This window comes from Lethenteron reissneri, chromosome 24, assembly GCF_015708825.2.
Source record: "Lethenteron reissneri isolate LAM-NWPU_2019-01 chromosome 24, ASM1570882v1, whole genome shotgun sequence".
Classification (NCBI taxonomy): domain Eukaryota; kingdom Metazoa; phylum Chordata; class Hyperoartia; order Petromyzontiformes; family Petromyzontidae; genus Lethenteron; species Lethenteron reissneri.
The window spans coordinates 10,751,112-10,773,527 of record NC_083802.1 but is presented as its reverse complement, the minus strand read 5'-3'; the positions used below and the strand labels follow the sequence as shown (position 1 = coordinate 10,773,527).

The window sequence follows — 22,416 nt, the reverse complement described above, 5'->3', positions numbered from 1 at the left end:
GGTTGGCATAGGCCACAGGACAGGGATGCCCAGAGGGGTTGGAGTGGGTGGGGGGCAGTAGTGGGGTGGGGCGGGGAAAGGGGAAAAGAACCCCAAAATGGCCCCACAAGACATTTGTGATTTCCTCACGCGGCATTCAGCCACAGGCCTCGACGGAACCGATGGGCAGCCCTTGGCCCTGGGGCCGCCGGCTCTGCGGTAAGTACAAAAAACAACCACATAATGGGAAGAAGAGTATCTCAGAATACCAGCAGAGGTTGAAAACTCAACGTATTTGCTTGACAAACACCAGAAGTTTAAAATGTCCAGAGAAGACTTACACATTTCTCAGCATAGCTACCTCAAAAAGAGACACTGTCGCTAGGAAAACCAGGGTAGGTGGCAGCTCTATTGGACCCTGATGCAAAGACTGAAATGCCCCCCCCCCCGTCTGCCCCCCCCCCCCCCGTCTGCCCCCCCCCCCCCCCCGTCTGCCCCCCCGCTTTGTAGCCAAACACCTAAGACCCTCCAGCTGCATGGGTCACGGTACAGTTGTACCACGTGCACACTCGATGCTTAGTACTCCACTGCACCTTTGTAAGTGTTAACGTGGGACACCCACAGTGGGCGGCACCACCACACGCTGCATTCACACTCGGGCATAAGTTCACAAAGAGGTCTTTTGTGAACTGAGCTGAATTTGCCCGGACCACATCTTCACGCGACTTAGAGAAAAGCCACACTGACACACAATGGCCAAGATCCCCGTTTAGCCTTAGAGATCACAGGGGTAAGTGCTGTTAGCAGGCACCCACTAAGGCCAGCATTGGCACGTGGGTACCACGCCTGACCACCTGTGTCTCTCCAGTGGTGTTTACACAACGCGCCAATTACTCAATTAAGGCTGAGTCAGAGGCTCAGATGGCTTCTGCCGCTGGCATTTTCTAGGTTGGGGAATTAAACCTCGCTCTCCGGAACTGTAGTGTAATGTTCAAAGTGTGCGAACCACACACGCTTAAAGATCCCTATGGGTAGCCGTCAGGAGGTAGGATTCCCACGGTCACTCCCAGCCAAACCTCCCTCCTGTTCCTCTCCACTTGCACAAGGAACATTGGGTTCTGATCGCAGCGTGGTTTTATTGTACAACATCTCATATCTGATCCATCACATGTAAGCCTTGACCAATTAACTGCCCATGCGCAGCGCCCTATTTGTGCAATGGTGTAACTGGTATCGGATTCCTCCAGGCTTCCTCCAGGCTTCCTCCAGTCTAAATAAATATTCTGATTCTGTCGTTTAACATGGATGTTAGCAAATGTAAAAAAAGATCACATACAGTGTCGTACTCTATTCCTATTCTCGCGCACATTCGCTTATTTACTAAAAGTGGAAAAGAATATTCCAGTGTTTAAAGCCATTTGCACTTTAGTTTCATCCAATAACCTATTTTGGCAATAGTGGCATGACTTCCATGTGCTATAGATGATCACACACGCGACGTTGTCCTTTATTTCCTTTGTCTTTTGAACAAGTGATCTTTTTTCTCCAGAATAATCTCCCCCAAGTGTAAGCTGAGCTTTCTTCCACTGCCCCCCTGCCCTGTCATCAGATTGATGTGCAGATATACGCAGCGCAATGAACATCAGAGAGAATCATACGCGGTAATGTTCTGAAGGTAATTCAGTCGGTTTCCATTCGACGAAACATCGGATGGTTCTCATCTCCTCTTTACAGGGACTTAACCTAGCGGTGGAAATTCCACATTATTATGGCAGGGGGGAAGTATATCCAAACAACAACACCACCGTTGACTTCCACCAAAGCGGCCATCATTTTATTGATCCCAGAGGGATTATGGGCTGAGATTTTGAACTTGCATCCTTCCAATTTGCGGTTCGATCGTTCTGCAATTGTGCCACCAAGATAGATCATTTCAATATGGTATTCTGCACCTTACCGTGATGAAAAGTAAACAAGAGCTGTAAGATAATGAAGGCCTCTGCACACCATGTCGATCGTGGGGGGTCGTTTGACCATACTTCACCGCGCAGGTCATTGCAGGACCCGGTTCGGATATCACTCGGCACCAATGCTATCCACGGCCCATTAATCGAACTGACGTTTCCGAGTTCAGAGTGCAATGCTTTTAGCCACTGCACCACACCTCCCCGCCAACAATACAAAACAACGCCACTGTACGGTATAGCATATACAGCGAGTTCGCCAACGTGCTGTAATGTTGAACTTCTTTCGCACCGTACGTAGCCAACCGTGCTAATGAGAGATGCGGGGGAAGCGCGACAAACTAAACACAAAAAGCAGTTCCAGAGAGATGAGTTTTCAATCGAGATGATTTAAAAGCACATAGCTCTGGCGGCTTCCTAACACCGCAGGGAAAGGGCAATGTGGAGAGCGCACGCAATGCAGGTACAGTGGCGAGACCTCTGGCGCGACTACATCTTGCTGTCAGGCACTTTTAAAAGGGTTTAAATATGGCACGCAAAAAATGTACCCGTAAAAACTAAGTTTTTCACTATAAATCCTTTATATGCGTGGCGGCTAGAGTCCTCTCGTCCTCTGGCTTGAGATGGCTGCCACCTATGGGTCAGATGATTGTCTGCCACCATTAAACAATTGGTAAATAAATATTTTTAAAAAATTCCCTAAACAGTGTAAAATTTTGGAAAAAATTTTCCACGAAAATTTATTGTCACGCACAATGAGTCTGTGTGCAAAATGTCAGCTCGATTGGATCACGGGAAGTGGGTTAAAAAACGACCGAAAGATTTGCACGGTCGTAAGCAAGCAAGCAAGCACGCAAGCAAGTGAACTTAATATAAAGAATTTAAAAGTGGACGCAACCTGCACCTCGCTTTTAGTCGATTTTCTCCCCGCGCACCTTTGCGCCCTGAGGAACTCATAAAGCAGAAGGATGTGAGCGCGAGCAAGCCTCCTTATCTTATCCTGTTCACCTACATCAATATGTATCCTCTTCATACTTAATAAATAGAGACGAGAACACAGCTGCTGGCCAGGACACAGTGCTTGCGATAACTCGGTCAAAATCCAATTTCAAAAAAAGCCATTACAGATTTCATTATCAGTTGTAATCAGTGCTGCTGCTGTTCCACAGGTATTGCCGCGGCGACAAGAACTGCCGGGTCCGTAGGCTTTAGTGAAAGGGGCGGAGGGGGAATCAAAACAAAAGGCAAAAAAAGAAAAGACGGGAGGAGAAAAAAAACCGAAGAGGGATTTCATTCTGATACATTATTGCACTCCGCTGCCATCGATCACGCATATCACAGGCAGCACTGTAGGGCAGACTTATTGAAAAAACCGTCGGCTCAGCTGGCTTTGTACACAAGCGCACCTCCACATCCGATCCATCACTCGGCGAGACACAAACGGCGATTGATTTCGGGACGTCGCGCGTGCCAGCGCGGCAGAGCTCTGGCTAAAACAATGTCGGGTAAAATGTTAACGAAAAGGGATTGGGGTGCAAGTTTTAAAAATATATATTTTTTAAATTACACGCTTGCGGAAATTGATACGAACACATTTTAATTATTTTACTTATGTAATTGTCCTTGACGACACCACCCGAAAATTCTTTCCGATATCATATTTTGGAAGCCAAGCAGAGTGTTGTTTACGCGTGACCACCAATGCAGAAAACAGGAGCTGTGTGGCTACTCATTGTCAGCAACGAGTAGCGCAGTGAGATCCATCGTGCTACTGAACTCTGCTCACACGTCTATGCTCCCCGCCTTCACCAACCCACACTGACCAGCGTGGTGAAGTGCAGTGGAATGACCACCACGACCCACACAGTGTGAAGCGGCTCTCTCATCCACCAGTATATTAAAAAGGGATATACATGTTCTCACATGAATGCGATTAGTCAGTGCTCGACTAATACTCTGACACATTACAATTTTATGAAAGGGGTCAAGCGAATAAACAATGAGATTGTCATTACCATAAGCTGTCCTGGTCCAGTGGCGGAAATTCCACATTAGCCTAGCATGAAATCCAGCCTCTCCACAGGACGAAAGCCACTGTTGACTTCCCAAAAAGTGGTAGCGATGTTAAACACCCGAAAGAAATGTAAATAAAAGTCGACTCTGAACCAGAATTTGAACTCCATCGCGAGTCAAGTGCCCAAACCACAGTGCCACACAACAGGATATTTAATTACATGAATGTCAGATTATATCGAGTTCGGCTTAACAGCTGGTAACAATTTGTCTTCGACATTGAATAGCTGCTGATTTTTTTTGTCAACTCCCACAACAGTGTTTAGTTAAATAAACAACGTCGCGGTGATAGCAATCACAGCCATACGCGATAGGCACTAAATATATATTTATCCTTGAGAAGTCACGCAAAATCGCACCCGCAGCGCAACTGCGATCCTTTCATTATTTTTAACGCCTCTGTGAAGTCAAGAGTCTTTTGGAAGGCGTTAATTTAGCAACGGCGTTATATAACACATGATGAATCCATTTCAGATGTATCCTTTGCGGGTTAAAACAAATTTAAAGGTTGAAGCCCTGAAATGTCTTGCTCATGCCACTGCTGGCAGAAGAGCCTCCTACCAGGGCAGGGGTCATGAACCTGTCACTCCGGAGCCGCGTGTGGCTCTTTAAGGACTACATTGCAGCTCTTGAAATATTGATTTGTCTTTTTACCGAATTCGAAAAAAATGGCTCTTGTTATTTTGGTTGCTGACCCCTTGGCCATGGGAGTCCAGTTTACCCATGGGAGTCCAGTTTACCATGGAAGTCCAGTTCACCATAGGAGTCCAGTTCACCATGGGAGTCCAGTTTACGATGGGAATCCAGTTCACCATGGGAGTCCAGTTCACCATAGGAGTCCAGTTTACCCATGGGAGTCCAGTTCACCATGGGAGTCCAGTTCACCATGGGAGTCCAGTTCACCATGGGAGTCCAGTTTACCACGGGCAAGGGTCAGCAATCGGTGGCTCTGGAGCAGCATGCGGCTCTTTATGGAGTGCTTCTTGACGTTATTTATTAAGGTCCGTCTCGTATTCACCACGTGAATTGTGGCTCTTGAAATACCGAGTGTTTTACCGAATTCGAAACAAATGGCCCTTATTGTTGTTGTTATTTTGGTTGCCGACCTCTTTACTAGAGGGAGCTCTAGAGAGCTTCATTCGAGGGTAGTTTGGCCTATTCTTATAGGGCCGGCCAGACGTGTCTAAAGAAGTGGGAGTTAGCCACACACCACCCCGACCAAATGCAACCTGCCGATCAACTCACTGTAGTGTATATTCTTGGTTCTTTCGGTAAAGTCACGTAGAAGGGAAATAGCAAAATAATAAAAAATAAAACATTATAAAATTCTCACAGTGAGAATCTTAAATAATAATAAAAAAAACAATAAAATTCTCACTGAAAATTCTCACTGAGAATTTTCACTAAGATTTTTTATTGTGTTTTATTTTTATTCTCACTGAGAATTTAATTTTTTATTTTTTATCATTCTATTATTTCCCTTCTACGTGACTTTACCGAAAGAACCAAGAATATGAATCCCTGCAGTCATGAAAGTTTTAAATCGAAATTTAACTGTGGTGTACCCGTTAATACTGCTGGGTGTAGAGTGGATTTTTACAAAATGCCAGAGCACTCTGGATCGCAAGCCCAGCGCGCCAACTGTTACATCACGGCAGCAACGCACGCCATTATTAAGCGCAAGCAAATGAAACGATATGTCAAAAGCAGAAATCTTGTAGTTTTATTCTGGACGATAAGCCGGATTATAAAAGCACTCCTGTAATCCAGAGCTTTGGAAAGAAGGATCTGTGGATCCCACAAACACCACCATCATCATCGTGTCTGACAAGCCCCACGCCAAGATATTGTACAAACATTTGAAGCAGTACCAGACTGCCAGAGTTCAATTCCTGGCCATGCTAACGAGTCCTGGCTTCCCACCCCTTCAACAACCCAGTACTGAATGCCACTATCAACACGGCACAGGGAAGCCTTCATCCAGCAGCGGATTACCAAAGGTTTATGGAACCAACAATATTATGGTTACCAGTCTCGATATAGGATAGCCACCGATAACCTTCCGCAAAGCAGAATGCAGTTAACATGCTCTGGAGGGTGGAGGATATGTTGAGTCGATCCCCGACTGGAAATTTTTACTCGGAACGTTCTGCTGCTGCTAGATCCCCGTCCACCACCGGGAAGCAACAACACAGGCGAATCCGGCGTGCCCACCAAGGAGGAACGACCACCCCCCCCCCCCACCCCCATGCCTATCATGCATTTTATTGTGACCATCACATTGGATGCACTACTGCTCTCAGCCCTGTCCCAAGACAAAGATCCCGCCGTGTAGCCTGTAACAGACGATTGGGGCAAGTGCTGTTAGCGAGCACCTACGAAGCTCGGCACGGCACACGAGGGGGTGGGTGGCCAGCAACCACGCCCGACCGCCTTTGTCTCCCCAGTGGCGATGTTTACACACCGCACCAGGTACTCATTTGAGGCTGAGTGGACCTAGGTGAGGCCCAGGACTGGTTCAGATAATCGTCACTGGTGTTGTTGGAATCGACCTCGGTCTGCCGGGTTCGTAGCGCAGCGCGCTAACTGCTACGACACGACCGCTCCCCACTCAGCACTGTGCACCTCCACCACCACCATCACGACCACACCGGTTCGGGCAATCTTCTGTTAAGCCACCAAGGCGGTGACCGTGCCCAGAAAATTAATAACGAACGGAGAAGAACAAAAAATCCCTCACGCTGCAACAAAGCACCTTGGGTCATGGAATCAAGCCCAGTGCGTCTGGATTGGGGTTGCACTCTGCCATTAGCCCTCCACACCACACGTGCCCCCTCCTCCTCCTCCGCTGCGGTAATAAACGTCTATAAATACGCGCCAAGCTCCCTTCCCCCTCCCCTCCTCCTCTCCCGAAGCAACATCCCACTCTCATTACCCACCACGGCAGGCCCCGTGCCAGGGTTTCACAAGGGGCCTGCCCCCCAGCCCCCCTCCCTGCCCGAAGCAACCACGGCACATCTGGCTTCGATTACGGCACCGCTCAGCCACCCGGCCTTGGTCCCACCACGTTAAATGGTGAAAAAAAAACGAAAAACAGACCCCCGCCCCCCCAAAAAGAAAACCAACAAACCGAAACATTGCTGCTGCTGCTGCAGCGTGTAAGCGTCGTCGTCGTGATTCTCTTAAGCAAAACGTTGTGGTTTGTTTTTTCGTGAGAGATTTGTGGTTTTTTTGAGAGGGGGTGGGACATCCGACGGCACGGAATCATCGCACGGCATTTTAGTTTCGCCACACACACACACGGGGCCTGATAACGGGGGCAGGTGTTCGGATCAAGGAGCTGGCGGCGTGCGAACGAGACAGGTGGGAAGAGGGAGAGACATCTGAAGTATAATCGGTGCCCGCCGGGCAATCATCCTTGTCATGCTACACATTTAGCGAAGTGCGTTTGTATTTATTTATTTATGACTTCGCTATTGCTGAGCCATAAACGCAACGTCGTCCGTATCATTACAACGTTTTTGTTTCAACCACTGGTGACCATTAAAATGTTTGATGAAATGTAGTCTTCATAAAACATGCGTAACGTTCACTTAAAGGGCTGACCGACGATGGCTCGCCAATTGGTGCATTGTGGGGAATAACCCAGCCTCTTTGGAGGATCGCCTATCCCGTAGAGTGAGAAATCCTGAGTGATCAATTGCGCCTTTGACCAAATCACCCGGCAAAAAATGCGCTCCATTCTCGCCAGATCTCAGACGCTCAGCAGGATGGACGCATAATTGTTTACATTACACAAGTAAACAAACCGAGCAATACCAATACACACACATGCGCCATGAATCGAGCAAAGCATATCTTGTGTTTTTTTTTGCTCCTCCCATATAAGCGTCTTATTAAACATAGAACGCTCGGGAGAGAAACAAAATCAAGCTGTTTCCTGACTGCCTGGAAATATACCCCCTGCTGGGTTTAATTACAGGCACTCGTTTTGCCATCGCACTCTCTTCCGCCCCCCCCGCACGCACCCTGCACGCCACTGTGTGCTTCTGAACGAGGGCCCCGCTTCTCCCCACCCTGTGTGGCATCATGTCCTCCTCCTCGATGATGCTGCTCCTTGCAAGTTGGCTTCTCACGACTGCGCTGTACAGCTCTCTCTCTCTCTTGTTTTGCGCGGTATGTGCTGCGTGGCGTTGGGCCCGACGCCTCTGCTTGTTCAGCAGGACGTGTTCCGACGTTCTGCGTGCTGCGCAACTGAAGGAAGCTCCCAGGCGAGACGAGGCTCCCGGGGAGGATACGTGGAGCAAAACGTCGGACAACGTGCCGAGCCAGCACACGGTACGACCGGACAACACGTCGGAGAGTCACGTGGTGCTGCTGCTGCTGCTGGATGCGAGCAGGCTTCATCCCAAAATCCGGCTGCTCGTCACCTCTCGGTGGTGGTTTGCTCGTCTGTGTCCCGCGGGAGGTGGCTTGATGGCGACTGTGCAAGTCTTGTAATTGAATCCTCGTGCCCGAGGAGAGTTTAATTGACTCTTGAGTGAAGAACTCGCTGCTGAAATGGAGCACCTAAGTGATGTTTTATATTGAAATGAAGAAATAGAATCATCGGCAGCACGTTGTCAGTGCAATGCTGGATCAAAGCCTGCACACAGCCGAGTTTGTCGTGGAGGTTGTTTGACCATACTTCACCACCTGCTAAGTGGTGGTTGATCAAAAGGGGGGAGGGGCATTACTAGTTCAGATATTACTGGCCACTGATGTTAGCCGTGGCTGGAATCAAAAGTTTGGTGGTTGGGTATGCCGATTTATGTATATGGTGTATCAAATATTCAGTCTGCTTCCAAATAACGCCCTATCAAGGTCAGCTCGTTTCTCTATTTAGATGTGGACTTACACAAAGCAGATATTTGTTTCCATCGGTAGGAATGGTGGAAACAGCGGTTGACAATTGGAAACTTGCAGGTACAAAACCCCGAATTGGTGGGTGGGCTTAATCTGACATCCGATTACCTCCAGAGTCCATTAAAAAAAACGTACTGCTACATGAGAAGTGGTTGTTCTATAGAGAGGACTGCCCTCCCCCACCATGGTAATGTGGAATTTCCACCACTGGCTCAGACGTGAGCACAACCCATGCTCGTTTTTGCATGGTGACAGATTTTGCCCTTTTTAATTAAGATGATTGAAAATTCGCACTCTCACACTGTTTAAAATTGATGCCACTCACGTTTGGATTGTCTCATCGGCTCATTTGTGTCACACTTACATTTCTCGCACTTTTGCAAGATTCACTCAAAAGGTCTTCAGTTCAAGAAATCAGTTTGACTTCAGTGTTCGTATTTTAGCGATTCCATCTATTATTTTGTATTCCTCATACATCGGTGTCCCCTTGGCGAGTAGCCGAACATGACATTGATGGTTCACGGAATGTTATGTTTTCGTTCTTGAATTGGTTTCATCAATGTCATCGCAAGCCATTGTCCATCCACTACTGGCGAAAGGCCTCACGCCACCGTCCATCGCAGTCCGGTGCTGCTACCATTAATCTCTCTCCTGCACACGAAATCCGATCTCATCGCTCCATCTCCGCAGTGGTTACCCTCCATCAACGTGTTCCCGCCTCTGGCCGATGTCTCTGTCACCAATGTTGTCTCGCGTTTAACTAAATCCAAGCCATGCTTTTTTCGTTTGTTGTTGAATCTTTCTGACCCACCCCCTAATGGACGTCTGCGGAAAAGGAGCGTCGTAGTTCATCGGATTTCACCAGGATGAATAAAGATTTTGATATCGACCAAACGCGGCAACGATCATGATAAAGACAGCACAAGCAGCATTGGGCACTCACAGCATAACAGCTCCCCGGACTGATGCTATGGTATTGAATCATCCAATTAGCTACTCTTTGGTTCTTTCGGTAAAGTCATGTAGGTAAAAAATAATAAAAGTTATAAAAGAAAAATAAAAAAATTTTTTTGTATTTATTATTTTTCACCTACGTGACTTTACCGAAAAAACCAAAGAGTATGGATCCTTGCAGTCACGAAAACTTCAAATCTAGAAAAAATTCAATTAGCATTTTTCAAAATATGACTCACGCAGTAAAAAAAAAACACAATTGTGTAAGAATTATATATTCACTGCTTCGTTTTCGCCCTTCGACCTGTTTCACTTTCCGATGTTTTTGGGTTGAATATTCAGTTCCTGATAGGCTCCCAGCAGATGGAGGAAAAAGTCAGACCTCGTGCCGAACAACACGCCCAACGGCCCAAAAACACGCGTCTGAGAGCTGTTCTTGTGCTCTGCTCTGCCATATGGTTCCAGAATGTTTTCCCTTTCTGCCTATACTGCCAAAAAAGGGGTGACAGAGATGAATTCTTCAAGCGTGTGACGTTCGGAGCATCCTCCTCTTTGCCTGAGAAACGTTCCGATTCCTTTGGGCGACACGCGTGTTCTTCCGCGATACAAACCTCGCGCGCGTTTATTAAAAATAAAAAATCCTCGAATTTAAACGATGTATGGTACACACCGTTGGCAGTGACCGTCCATATACTGCAACTACAACAACACAAATCCAACAAGCAGCTGATATACGCCTTCGCGGTAAATCTCTACAACAAGTCCATCACGACGATGATCCGGCGCGAGACAAGATCCACGCACGGTTAATGTAACGCGTAAAAGTGCCACTGAATGGAGCATCTGTTACGGGGCCACACAAAGAACGGAGGAGGAGGAGGCTGGGTTGGGACGGAGTGTGGGGGGGGTGGGGGGGGACCTCAGCTGTTAACTCGGCGTGGGGTAACATCGGTATCCACCCCCCCAAAACCACACTCCTCTATCAGGGAGCCCCCCCCCCACACCCCCACCCCTTTCTCTTCCCAACCCAGCCACCGCTGCTTTCAGGGTCCAATCCGTTTAGTAGGTATGCAACAATCTGTCAAAACGTGACCCCTCCCTGTACGCACGCGTACTTTTTACACAAATCCCCCAAACTGCGTACAAATGCTTGACGCACCCCCCCCCTCTCCCTCCCAAATCCTATAGAACGGCCAATATTTAATCCACGCAGAAACGATCAAGGATTAATAATATTAACATGTTTAAGCAAACAGATAGTCCACCGCCAGACTATCTAACTCATTTGAAGGCCAATGTAGACAAATTATTATCGAGGCTTCACCCCCCACCCCCCCCCCCCGTTTCCTATGCGTACGCACATTGTCAGTAGACCCCCCATACGCAAGCGTACGCGTTTGTGTCAACCCCCCCTCCCCCCTCCATGCGTACGGACTGAATGGATGGCCCCTCAGAAGAAGGAGCGTGATTGGGGAGCAGACGCCTCCACCCCCAAAGACAAAGCTCCCCCGTGTAGCCTGAACAGACTGTAGGGGCAAGAGCTGTTAGCGAGCAGGACCTATTAAGGCCGGCACGGCACACAAGGGGGTGGGTGGGGGGGATCGCCAGTGGCGATCTTTACACATCGCACCGGGGTACTCATTTGAGGCCGAGTCGACTTAGGGGAGGCCCAGGACCGGTTCAGATAATCGTCACCGGGTGTTGGCATTATCGCGGGAATCGAACCCGGGTCGCCAGGTTCGTAGCGCAGCGTAGCGCTAACCGCTGCACCACCGCTCCCCACCACCACCACCACCACCCCCCTCACCCCTTCATCTGCAGCAGAGGTCCCACCGCCGCCCCAGGGCAGCCGGCTTCTCTCCCCCCACCCCCCGACCAGCGGAGCTCGCCACGGGGAGGTCACGAATGAAATCCCCGTCCGGCCGCGGCTGCCCAGAAAACTCGGCGCAGAGAGCCGTTCGTGGCCCCCCGCAGCTCACTAAATGATCCTTATAGCGGTACCCCTGGGTACCAAATAATACAAAACTGGCCGAGGCAATTAAATATTTTACTTCTGGGACACTTTTGTTCCAGGGGTCTCACTTAACTCCGCAACTGGGGTACCAATCGATCCGAAATCAGTGTCACTCCGCGATGTCGAAACGCCAAACATCAGCATTAAAAAAATCCGTTATCGCAAAAAGGCCACTATGAATAGTGCATCGTGTACAGCTCGTCGAGATGAGTCGATTGCCGCATCGCCGACAATTAACAGACTAAAACGGACTGCATCACGGACATTATGGTTCAAATGACGCTAAATTACTTACAAGAAAACTTGAAGGGACGATTTTTGTTTTGTTTTGTTTTTGGGGTTTTTTATTTTTAGACGTGGCGGTTTTGTTGTTCTTGTTGTTCCTGTGCGACCTTGCAAAGCGGTTCAATTAACCACTTTTGCAAGGCGCAAAATGTAATTACGGTATCTGTTGTTGTGTGCGTGCCACGGATTGCGCGCTGCTGTCATTGATGACGATGTGCTTGGTGCGCACAAACAGGAAAATAGACCAAAGTGAAACGATGACGGACAAACTGGATCATGGGCTATTCGGGGAGCGATGATGTAGCACAGGCCAATGACCAAGTGACACTCAACGCACTCGATCCCGACATCTCTCAGAAGCAAAGCAGGTTTAAGACTCATAAGTGCTTGGATGGGCGGTCACATCCGTACCATGGGTGTTGTAGGCTGTGCGTGTGTAGGCTGCAGATGGCAATGCAATTGTTGTACTGTACTCTGCTTCCACGTCTATGCTCACCACCTTCACCAACCTGCGCCTGGCCAGCGTGATGAAGTATGGTGAAATAACCACCATGATCCACACGGTATAGGCAGGTCCTCATGCAGCAGTGGATTGACAAAGGGCTGTGGGCTTGCGCATGAATTGGCACCGGCTATTTTCCTAAAACTGGCAGATGCAGCGTTACGGATGCTTTTAAAATGGGCCAGAGCTGCGGGATGCAAGCAGACAGACACTCTCACACACGGCATATGGACAATGATAAATCAGCATATGCCTCGACCCGGAGGTCAGCCACCACCACTGCTCTGCCTAGCGCCCAATAAATCACACACCTTGTGTAAATACGCATCGCCCATTTTAGGCGCTGCGACTGATCGTGGAAAGCAGCGCAGACAACAAACCGCTCGTCTTTATCGCGGCATATCGCGGCATAATGACATCTTGTTTTAAGAATTTTAAAGGTAAATTAGCAGAGTACTGCGTATATCGTTTCTACGTATAGATGCGACACAGCCGCCGTGCAATGGTGAGCACACCGGGCATGCAATCCAGAGGTCGCCGATTGGATTCGATCTCCCGGCGTAGCAGTTGAAGTTTCTTAAATCTCCAATGCCTCTGTCCACCCAGCAGTACAAGTAGCTCTACCGTCGCTTAGTCGACAGAAAGTGTGGGTGCTCCCACCTTTTCCAATTTTGTCTCACCAGCGTGGAAGAGTAGGCCAAATACCCTCTTGTACATGGACTCTCTAGAATTTATTCCAGTGGAGACAACTCCACCAGCAGTTGCATGAGCAAGCCATTGCAGGGCTGCACCCTTACTTTATACAGTACAGTATATACATGTCCTGTATCTACGCTAGCGTGCACTGCTTATACAGCACACGATCACGATCCTCCAAACAGCCACATACTGGAATATTCCATTGAAATACATTTTCTATTTTGAAGTGAAGATGGGGTCAGACAATGTCACTTGGGTGTTGGTAAATAAAAAATGCACTAATTGGGCTATGCTACAGGCACATACATTGGGCTATACCCTTGCAGCAAGTGATGTTACGAGATCTTGACCATCCTTCCCTTGCAGCAGATCAAATGCTCTCGTAAATATTCCTCTACAGAAATTACCAGGTGACCGTGAGAATCGAACCGTGGATTCGGTGAAAACTGGCTGGGTGACAAATAGCCAGATGGTTATAAATGTATTCACATTCACCAAGACAAACAGCCTCTCATGATATATATAAACCCACGACATATTTCATGCACGCATGCTTAAGAATAGACAATATATAATTCCACCAGTTTATTTAAATAGTTTACCGAAATTTAAATTGAGAGCTTGAAATTCAATACACGATGCTGTCCATGCATACACAAAATGTATTACTGAGCGTTTGTGAAAACAAAATTCCGTACTCTTTCTTTGTCGCAAGAGCAAACCCCACCGCTTTGCAATAACGATGATGCATTCGGTCGACTTTGACGCATGGCACATTAGTGTCGAGCCTTCTGTCAAAAGAAAGAGCTTGACGCACATTCATGCCAAAAGTTACATTCAATTATGAATCCCCAAGGGTTGACATTTTAAATTTCAAGCGTGCATATTAAAAAAATTCACGGGATGGGTGACTTCATATTCTTTTTCCATTTTATAATATGTAGAATATAAAATTTAAGACACACACGGCGCTTGGGACCATCTCCGTAGAGGATACAACACCCTGGCCTTTTGTTCTGCAGAGACCAGGACGGTGAGATTTGTGGTCAGGAAATGGGACCCTCTGCTGCGAACATAAACAACGGTGCAGCTCTTCCTTTGTGTCAGCGGCAGCAGCGGCAGCAGCAGCCAAAACCCTCTGGTTGGGCCGAGTGCCAGGCTCTGAGCATGAACAAGCAACAGTCCCACTGTGCCCGACCCACCGTGAAAGCACGCGTGATATTTTAAAGGGTTTCGGATGAAACAACGCTTGACAGATGCTATTTTAGTTGTATGTTTTTTTATAGCATTGCGATGAAATAAAATTTCGAGAGAAATAACAAAAATTCGAATGCTTTCGTTGAATTTTAAAGCCGATTTTTTTTTTGTTCACGTCCATTGGTCGTGATGTACCGAAGGCACAAAAGACGAGTTTTTGCCATAAGACCACGAAAGATTTTGCTCATCCACAAAGAAAAAGGGCAGGCTAACCCGCCGACAGAACGCGTTGTTTGTTGGTTCAGTGGTGGAGCATTTTCGTTAAGACACACAAAGACAAACCAAAATTCCTCGGACACATACCAGAATCTTTTCACAGAGCGAGCATATATGTCTCGGCAAACAGCTACGAAAATAAGGTCGCGGTGGAGCTGTACTATTTTCTGTGATGGATGGCTCAGCTGGTTAAAAAGGCCAGCCTCCCACAAGGAAACTGGAAATAATGTGTGCCGGGAATGCCAGAATTGTACACACTTGAGTTCAGACCCTATCTGAGAGAGACACACACAGACAGCGCAACCCAGCTCCCTGTGAAAATGCCTCTTGTCCCACCCCCAACCCTACCGCCCCTAATTTGAACGAAGGGAGTGCTCTTTTTGGAGTAATATGATAGCCAGCTTTGATCCGGAAGATTACAGCGCACACACAGCACACACACACACACGGCAAGCAGTGAAGGAAGGTGCCGGCCACACGCACTTGCCCGAGAATGCTTGCAAAGTTTTGCAAACAGTCAGCGAGTTCCATTAAAACCTGCACCTTGACCGGTGATGACACGAAGTCGGGGTGGGAGGAGGGGGGTACAGAAAAAATACTCACAGTCACTGCTTTGTCAAACTATTCCACAAATGTTGAAAGGACCCATTCTTTCCCGAAAGCACCTTATAATCGAATGACATCACCAAGCACCGAACTGCTGATACAAAGCAATTAACAGAAGTGTTCGAAACTGTCGTGTGTTTTTTTAAGGATTTCTCAAACTGTCAAATGATTTTAGCCAATTACGTTCATTAATGTTTCATCCTCCTCTTCAGATGTCTTACACTCGTTACAGAGCAACTCAATTCCCTCGGAACATTGCACGAGTTCAACGATACGTTCCCGGCTTAATGTAATTGAATTGACAAGACCACTTCGAGTGCGCATTACGTAATTGTGTGGCTTGTGCACGCCCGGCCCGGCAGCAGCAGCGGCAGCAGCAGCAGGAACTTTGTGCTTCTCTCTAATACGCCACGTCAACCGATCACGAATTCCACCGTTCGCAACAAGGCTGCTAGACATTACATTCACACGTACAACCGTTACGTGTTTTCCACCCACAACATACACAAAGTGTCCCACATCTTCCAGAGACGTCTGCCCAGCGTGGGAGAGTGGGGAAAAATATCCCTCCGGTAGAGGGACTGTACAACTAACTCCCCTACTTCTCGTTGTGGGAGATGCGTTGTGCTTTAAGCAACCAATTTGCACTTTTCCCTTCATCTGCCAATGAGAAAAACAACAACTGTATACTTTCCTGCACGTATTTTCGTTTCCTGCGAATCAAGCATAGTAAACGACATTCATCAACTCTGGGGGACGTGGTTTAAAAAAAAAGAATAACCCCTCTTGATGTGGGAAATGCTGGGAAGTACAACGCCCTGTTTGTTTTGCTGTTGATCCGGTGTTGATCCCGGCCGAAAAGGTGGTTGCCGGCTACGAAAACGTCATGCGACCTCACACCGCCATCTGTCCAAACAAACTGCGTCTCCTAGTGGGGAGGGCAGCTTGCTAAGGAACCTGGTCCACTTGATTTGCTCGTTACCAGCGGTACAGTGGGTTACCTTCGATTGGCACGTTTGGCTACGTACGGTGCGAACGAAGTTCAACGTAGCGCACGTACACAGCTGATTAGAGCGCGCGCCTCCACTCACGTGGGTGCGTCGCTTGATGGGCAAAAAGAAAGCCACGTTCCAAAAAAAATAATTAAAGGTAACACCATGATTGTTTTTGTCTTTACTTTTCGGGAGAAAAAAAAAGATCCGTTTCCCTACAGGTTCTCTTTCGGTTAATTCTTAATCGGTGCTGGAAATGACTGGCCTCGTTTTTTTATTTAAAAAAATATACATTTACGCGGTTTTATTGTTCAATTGCCGATGACCAAGTCATCCACTATGTGCAGTCTCCAACCTACCAGTCACCTGATCTCACTGGCCTCCATCTCTGCTCTGAAGAAAGGCCAAACTGAGTGCTATCATACGTAGTTTTGAGTAAATTAGTGTTAGTTTTTGCCAAGGACCTAATAACACACAAAAAACCCAAGGCTTAGAGATGACCCTTTAACGACTGCGTGAATCACAGCGCATAATTTAGCGGTAAAGTGAAAAACATACAGTGCTAAATGCATGCCAATGTTTTTTTTAAGGTTAGTTGCCAATGACCGGCAGGATAACATCACAGGCCTTTATAATAGCCAAGGGACGTAGCTCTGTGCAATTCTGTTCAGCAGCTGGAGATCTTCCCGTTAAGAGGAAGAACGTGGCATGTTCCATGACAACAAGCCATTACTTTCGTCAATTTTAAGAAGGGGAAATATGCATTGCATCTCACTTTGTACGGAACATACTTTGTTAAGATCAGTGACCTTGCCAACATTAATAGTTGTAACAACAACAAAAATCTGACAATTTGTGACTGTGATCATTTGTTATTACCACCCACTTAAGATGCGGGACTGTCTCAAGCTGGCATTTTTAAACACTGTTGAACTGAGCATGTTTAAAGGGAATATAAAATAGCGGATGTATAAATGCAAGCATATTTACAATTCGTGAAGCCGTAATGCGTGCATGCGAGACGGCGACACGCGCATTGCGTAACGTTATCGCGGCAAAGTAAAATAAACCACATTATTTATAAATCAAAGAGCAGAACTAAGGAGATGGGGAAATGTGAAGTGGAAAAGCTCATTAATATTTAAAGGCAACATTTTTTGTGCTTTGAACGTCTTCGACGTAAGCAGCACACAATTTGAAGCATGGCCCAAGTAACACGTGCCGAGCGCCTCTTCGTCATTTAATCAAGCAGCTCCGGCAGGCGATTATGGTGGCAATGGTTGCAATGATTTCATGTTCGAGTTACAGTACCTGCACTGTTACAGAGTTACTCCTCAGAGTGCCCTTCCGGCGAGGAATCGTTGCGCCGCTGTGACGTGGGAAAAATCAGCGAGAGGAGTCGTACAGACGTCAGCGTTTCGTAACATAAACGCCACTAAATCCATCTGACGTTAAGAAAAAACCGCCACTTTTTTAAAATGTTCTCGCTGTGGATTTCACACCTGATGATGATAGCTTGTGTTGCAGTCGAAACGTCGTGAGAATTTTATTGTTTTGTATTTTTATTATTTTATTATTTCCCTTCTACGTGACTTTACCGAAAGAACCAAGAATATAAAGCCTAAAGTCACGAAAGCTTTAAATTAAAGCTTTAAATCAAAATATATTATTTTAAATTCTAAATTACGTGGAATTCTGCTCCCGTCACATAAACAGGATGTTACGACAGCCGTCAAGCGGCAGCGTTGACAAATTGTTAGGGATTGGAATGTTCGGATGTCTTGAGGAAGGTTAATTCTGTTTGCGAAAAGTAGGGAAAGTAATGTTACATCCAGTCTCATGGTTTCATTAAAGCTGGACGCGTATTGTAAAAAAAGAGGAAATATGAGTGGGAAGTTCTCTGCAATGGCAGCCGCATTAGTTTCATACTTTCATTATCAGCGCAGTTACTAGGAAATTACCATTGAAGGGAGATATTTTATTCATGTTAATTTAAAAGGAGCAGCATCCGGTGAGTTGAACGAGAATTGCGTTCTTCACAATGCTTCACGTATATGTTTGTATTATGGGTCATGGCCAAAGCTGTTGATGTCACCACACCTCACCAAACGCCAGATCCCGCAGTTGATGCACAACAGTTCAGTTCATTTCGTTTCACCGTGTGATAACGCAAGAGACCAGGATCGTCTCATTTTCAAAAGTGACCTAGTACATTCGTCTGCTAGAAGGGGGGCGATAGTTACCAATGTATAATTGCAATTTAGCAGTATATATTTATTTATTTCGAAATTGTGTACCATGAATTCGCAGGTGATTGTGTGCTGGTGTCAGGGTCCAAATGCGCCAAAAACGGAACGTCCACTGCGGAGCTGACGGCATGTATTGCTATGGTTACTCCACCTGCAATTATAATCAGTGGCGGCCAGACACAAAAGATGAAGCTCTGCAACAAGCAATGAATGCCCTACCGCTAGGCCACGTCACCATCCCAATCCGCATGTGCACATGCTGAACTTCTTCAGCGCCGTACGTTGCCAAACGTGTGAATCGGAGGTCTGGGGAAGGAGAACAAACTAAACACAAAAAGCAGTTCTAAAGAAATTCGTTTTCAATTTTTGACATCGGAAGGAAGAGCGTTCCAGACGACCGCAAAGGCGTATCTGAAAGTGTGCGATGCGGTGACCGTCTTTGTTCGAAAATAGGCACATGACCTCTGAGATCTGCGCTAAATCTATTTCCACAATCTGTCTTTAGGTCTTCCCCATGGTTGATGGACCCCAGCGAGACCATTCCAATGACCATCTTTGGAGCCGGCCTCTTCTATCCTGCACACGTGGCACAACATTTGCCCTCCCATGTTCCCTTCTGGATGACACGGGTGCCGGGTGCACTGGGTCGGTGCACTGACCAAATCAAATTGTATTTTTAATTCCTTGGAAAGAAATACGAAATTAGTTACGTGCTCGGCCAGATATGAAGGATGTAATTAGTATTATAATCATGAAATGAAGGCAAAGGTGCAGCCCTTCAATTTAAAGTTCACATCACGGCTGACCGAAGGGCGTCCATAGCAGGGAGCTCTAGTTAGTCCGTCTCGCGGGTATTTTGGCCTCTTCTTCCATGTTGAAAGAGGTGGCAGTGCCCACACTTCCCCCATGACACGACGAACCCGTCCAATGTCAATCTCTCCAAAAATCACAACAAATTCAGCTCGATCTACACATGAAGCCCACTGCCTGCCAAATGAGATGCGAAACGTACGTTTTGTTTTGTTCATTTCAACTCGTGTAATGAACTTCGGGCTGAATCAACTTGGAGTAACCCTCTACGCACGTGGGACAAAGCGCTCACCATCCAATTAACGAGCCCTGCGCGGAGAGCGAGACTCGCGGGTACAAGTCAAGGCGCAGTCCCTGCAAGTGCCTTGCGCAAGGGGCCTCCACTTGACAAGAGAGCGCCCTTTCCCGTGGAGACATTTTGTTTGCTTGTTTGACTCTTCCACGCTGGAAAGCAGTCTCAGCGCAGAGGTGGGAAAACTGTGCCCACATTTGACCCCTACCGCACGCGGCCTGCCGATCGGCTAATCGCCGCAGCCATTCGAAGCTGCCAGGGGAGCAGAAGAGCGTGGAGGAGGTTCAGGAACGTAACCCGTCGTTTGAACCGCTACGCAGGGAGATTTTAAACTGGCGACCTCTGGATTGCGCGGTCCAAGTGCCCTGACCGTTACATCGCCGTGGCGGCATCCCCGAGTATAATTCAAGGGCTGTTAAAGCGTCTGCGCGTCCACGCAAAGCCAAAAGCCCTGCATGAACAACGGCTTGTCCTCTCTCCTTTTTTAATTTGCTGCCCAACTGAAAGATTGCCTTTTTGTTTAGCACAGAAAATAGGCCCTTGCTAAAATGCACGGCTTCATTTTCCACGGCCACTTAACTTGAACAAAGTTTTGTCAAAATAAATCCAACGTTTCCTCAGATATGTGTGTGCGTGTGTTGTTTTAGGGCCGCGCTAGAAAAAAAATCATTTTTCACCACGTCCCATTTTTTTTTTACCAAGAAGCTTACTGAACAGTGAGTGCCTCCAGTATTATTTTTCGAATGAATTCTCTGCTACCGAATGACTCTGTTGCCGCGATCTTAATGCCGATAAAGAAATATCACAGAAGCCCTTGTTCGTTATGATACTCAAATGTAATGTTCATGGTTTAACACGTTGTAGTAGGCTTTCGCGACCAATCTATTTAAGGAACGTAACAGGAGGATTTCTCCACAAATCTGGCTGTTGCCTGATGAAGCTAATTGTAATTACTGGCAAAACGTCATCCTCAGATTGTAAATGTTGTGGCTTTACTCTCCGACACACCGGTGTGCTGTACTAGTATACTCCACTATACACTACACTATACACTACTATACACAATACACTACACTACTACACACTACACTATACACTACACTACACCGGTGTGCTGTACTAGTGACGAATTGGCATGTTCTGTTTACGTGACAACCCTTACTAGTTGGCTGTGTCGGGTGGTGGCGGGTTGAACGGCACATTTATATATTTACGCGATCTAACCCCAAAAAAGCTGTATTATAGATGTAATATTCATGTCGCTGTTTAGAACTGGTCTACAACACCGTTTAAAACACTACACACAAAAGGAAACTAGCTGTCAGCTACTTAAATCAAACAGTGGTGGAATACTTTAGCGATAGTATTTAGCATTACTGGCCTATAGCTAATAAGCTTTTAAAAAAACTTCAAGGGATTTTTTTTGCTCAAATCAGACATTGTTAAACAAGTCTGACTTTGCAGATGAAATCCGGCAGATAGAAACCCTCCAGAGTGTGCATGCTTAAACAAAGGTTGCTCGATAATATTGGTCTGGAAAGCCATGTGTTAATCTAACTGATCAGAGTCAACAAAAGCACAGACCAATTTGGTTATAATTGATTTCTTGCTAAAATGAGCTCATGTTTACAGCTCATCGCAAGTGTTGGGAATTAAACGTGCCTATGGCAGGACCGATTATATCCATAAGGCAACTGCTGTTTTCCTATTTTATGGGATGATGGGCTGAGTCAACCCGTAACCATGATTTTAATTCTCAAACCTCCCATTACGAGTGGCTCACTCTACCAGCAAACCCACGTCCAATTTAAAGTGACAAAGGAAAAAACTGACAATCGACCAACTTTAATTTTATAGAACACTTTTGGTCAGGATCATTAGCAATTCTCTTTCACTCTACCTTGACTCGTTGACGCCAATTTCTCCACCAATCCCCCGCTACTCTGCCCCCCCCCGCCTCCATCCCCCACCGTTCTGCAGAATTATTTCAAAATTGTACAGCGATGAAAAATGAAGGCAACCCGAGTGACCTCCAGTCAGTCTCTGGTGATTACACATTTACAGTGCACATGGTTACAATCTGTCATGAGCACCCCCACCCCCACACACACACTTTGCGCTAGCCTCCAATCCACTGCTAGTTTTTCGGCAGATTTAGATGTCAATAGCAGTGAGTGCGTCCCAGCGCACCCGAGCCGGCACATACAGCTTCTCTGGTGTAAAAAACCTTTTCCGCCGAAAGGAAATTCAAACAGCCACTTCTGCATAGACAAATACCACCGCAGAGACCGCTGGTATTTCGGCAGCGTATGAACCCACGCGCGATCAACTTGTACCATAAACTAACTAACACTGCGAGGAGGTTGCACGGCTGTATGACCGACGTAACACAGCAAAGTATTCCACTTTAAAAAGAAGCATTGACAGTGCGACTCATCAGCTGCTTACTGTCAGAAATTCTCAAGTTGTATATTAGCCTGTCTTACTATGTGGCTCTGCAGGTCAAAGGGTCAGTGACCTCCATGCTGTTTGAATGATGGATAATTTAATTAACTGCTGCTCGCCTTCTTTAAGACCAGAAACAACAAAAAAAATCACCGTATATTTTGAACAACTCTT

At 46.8% G+C, this 22,416-nt stretch overlaps 1 protein-coding gene across 1 annotated transcript in view; it reads right to left on the bottom strand.

Moving 5' to 3' along the window:
- Positions 1–22,416, bottom strand: part of LOC133346581 (protein ENTREP2-like) — a 78,021-nt gene that overhangs the window by 39,697 nt on the left and 15,908 nt on the right.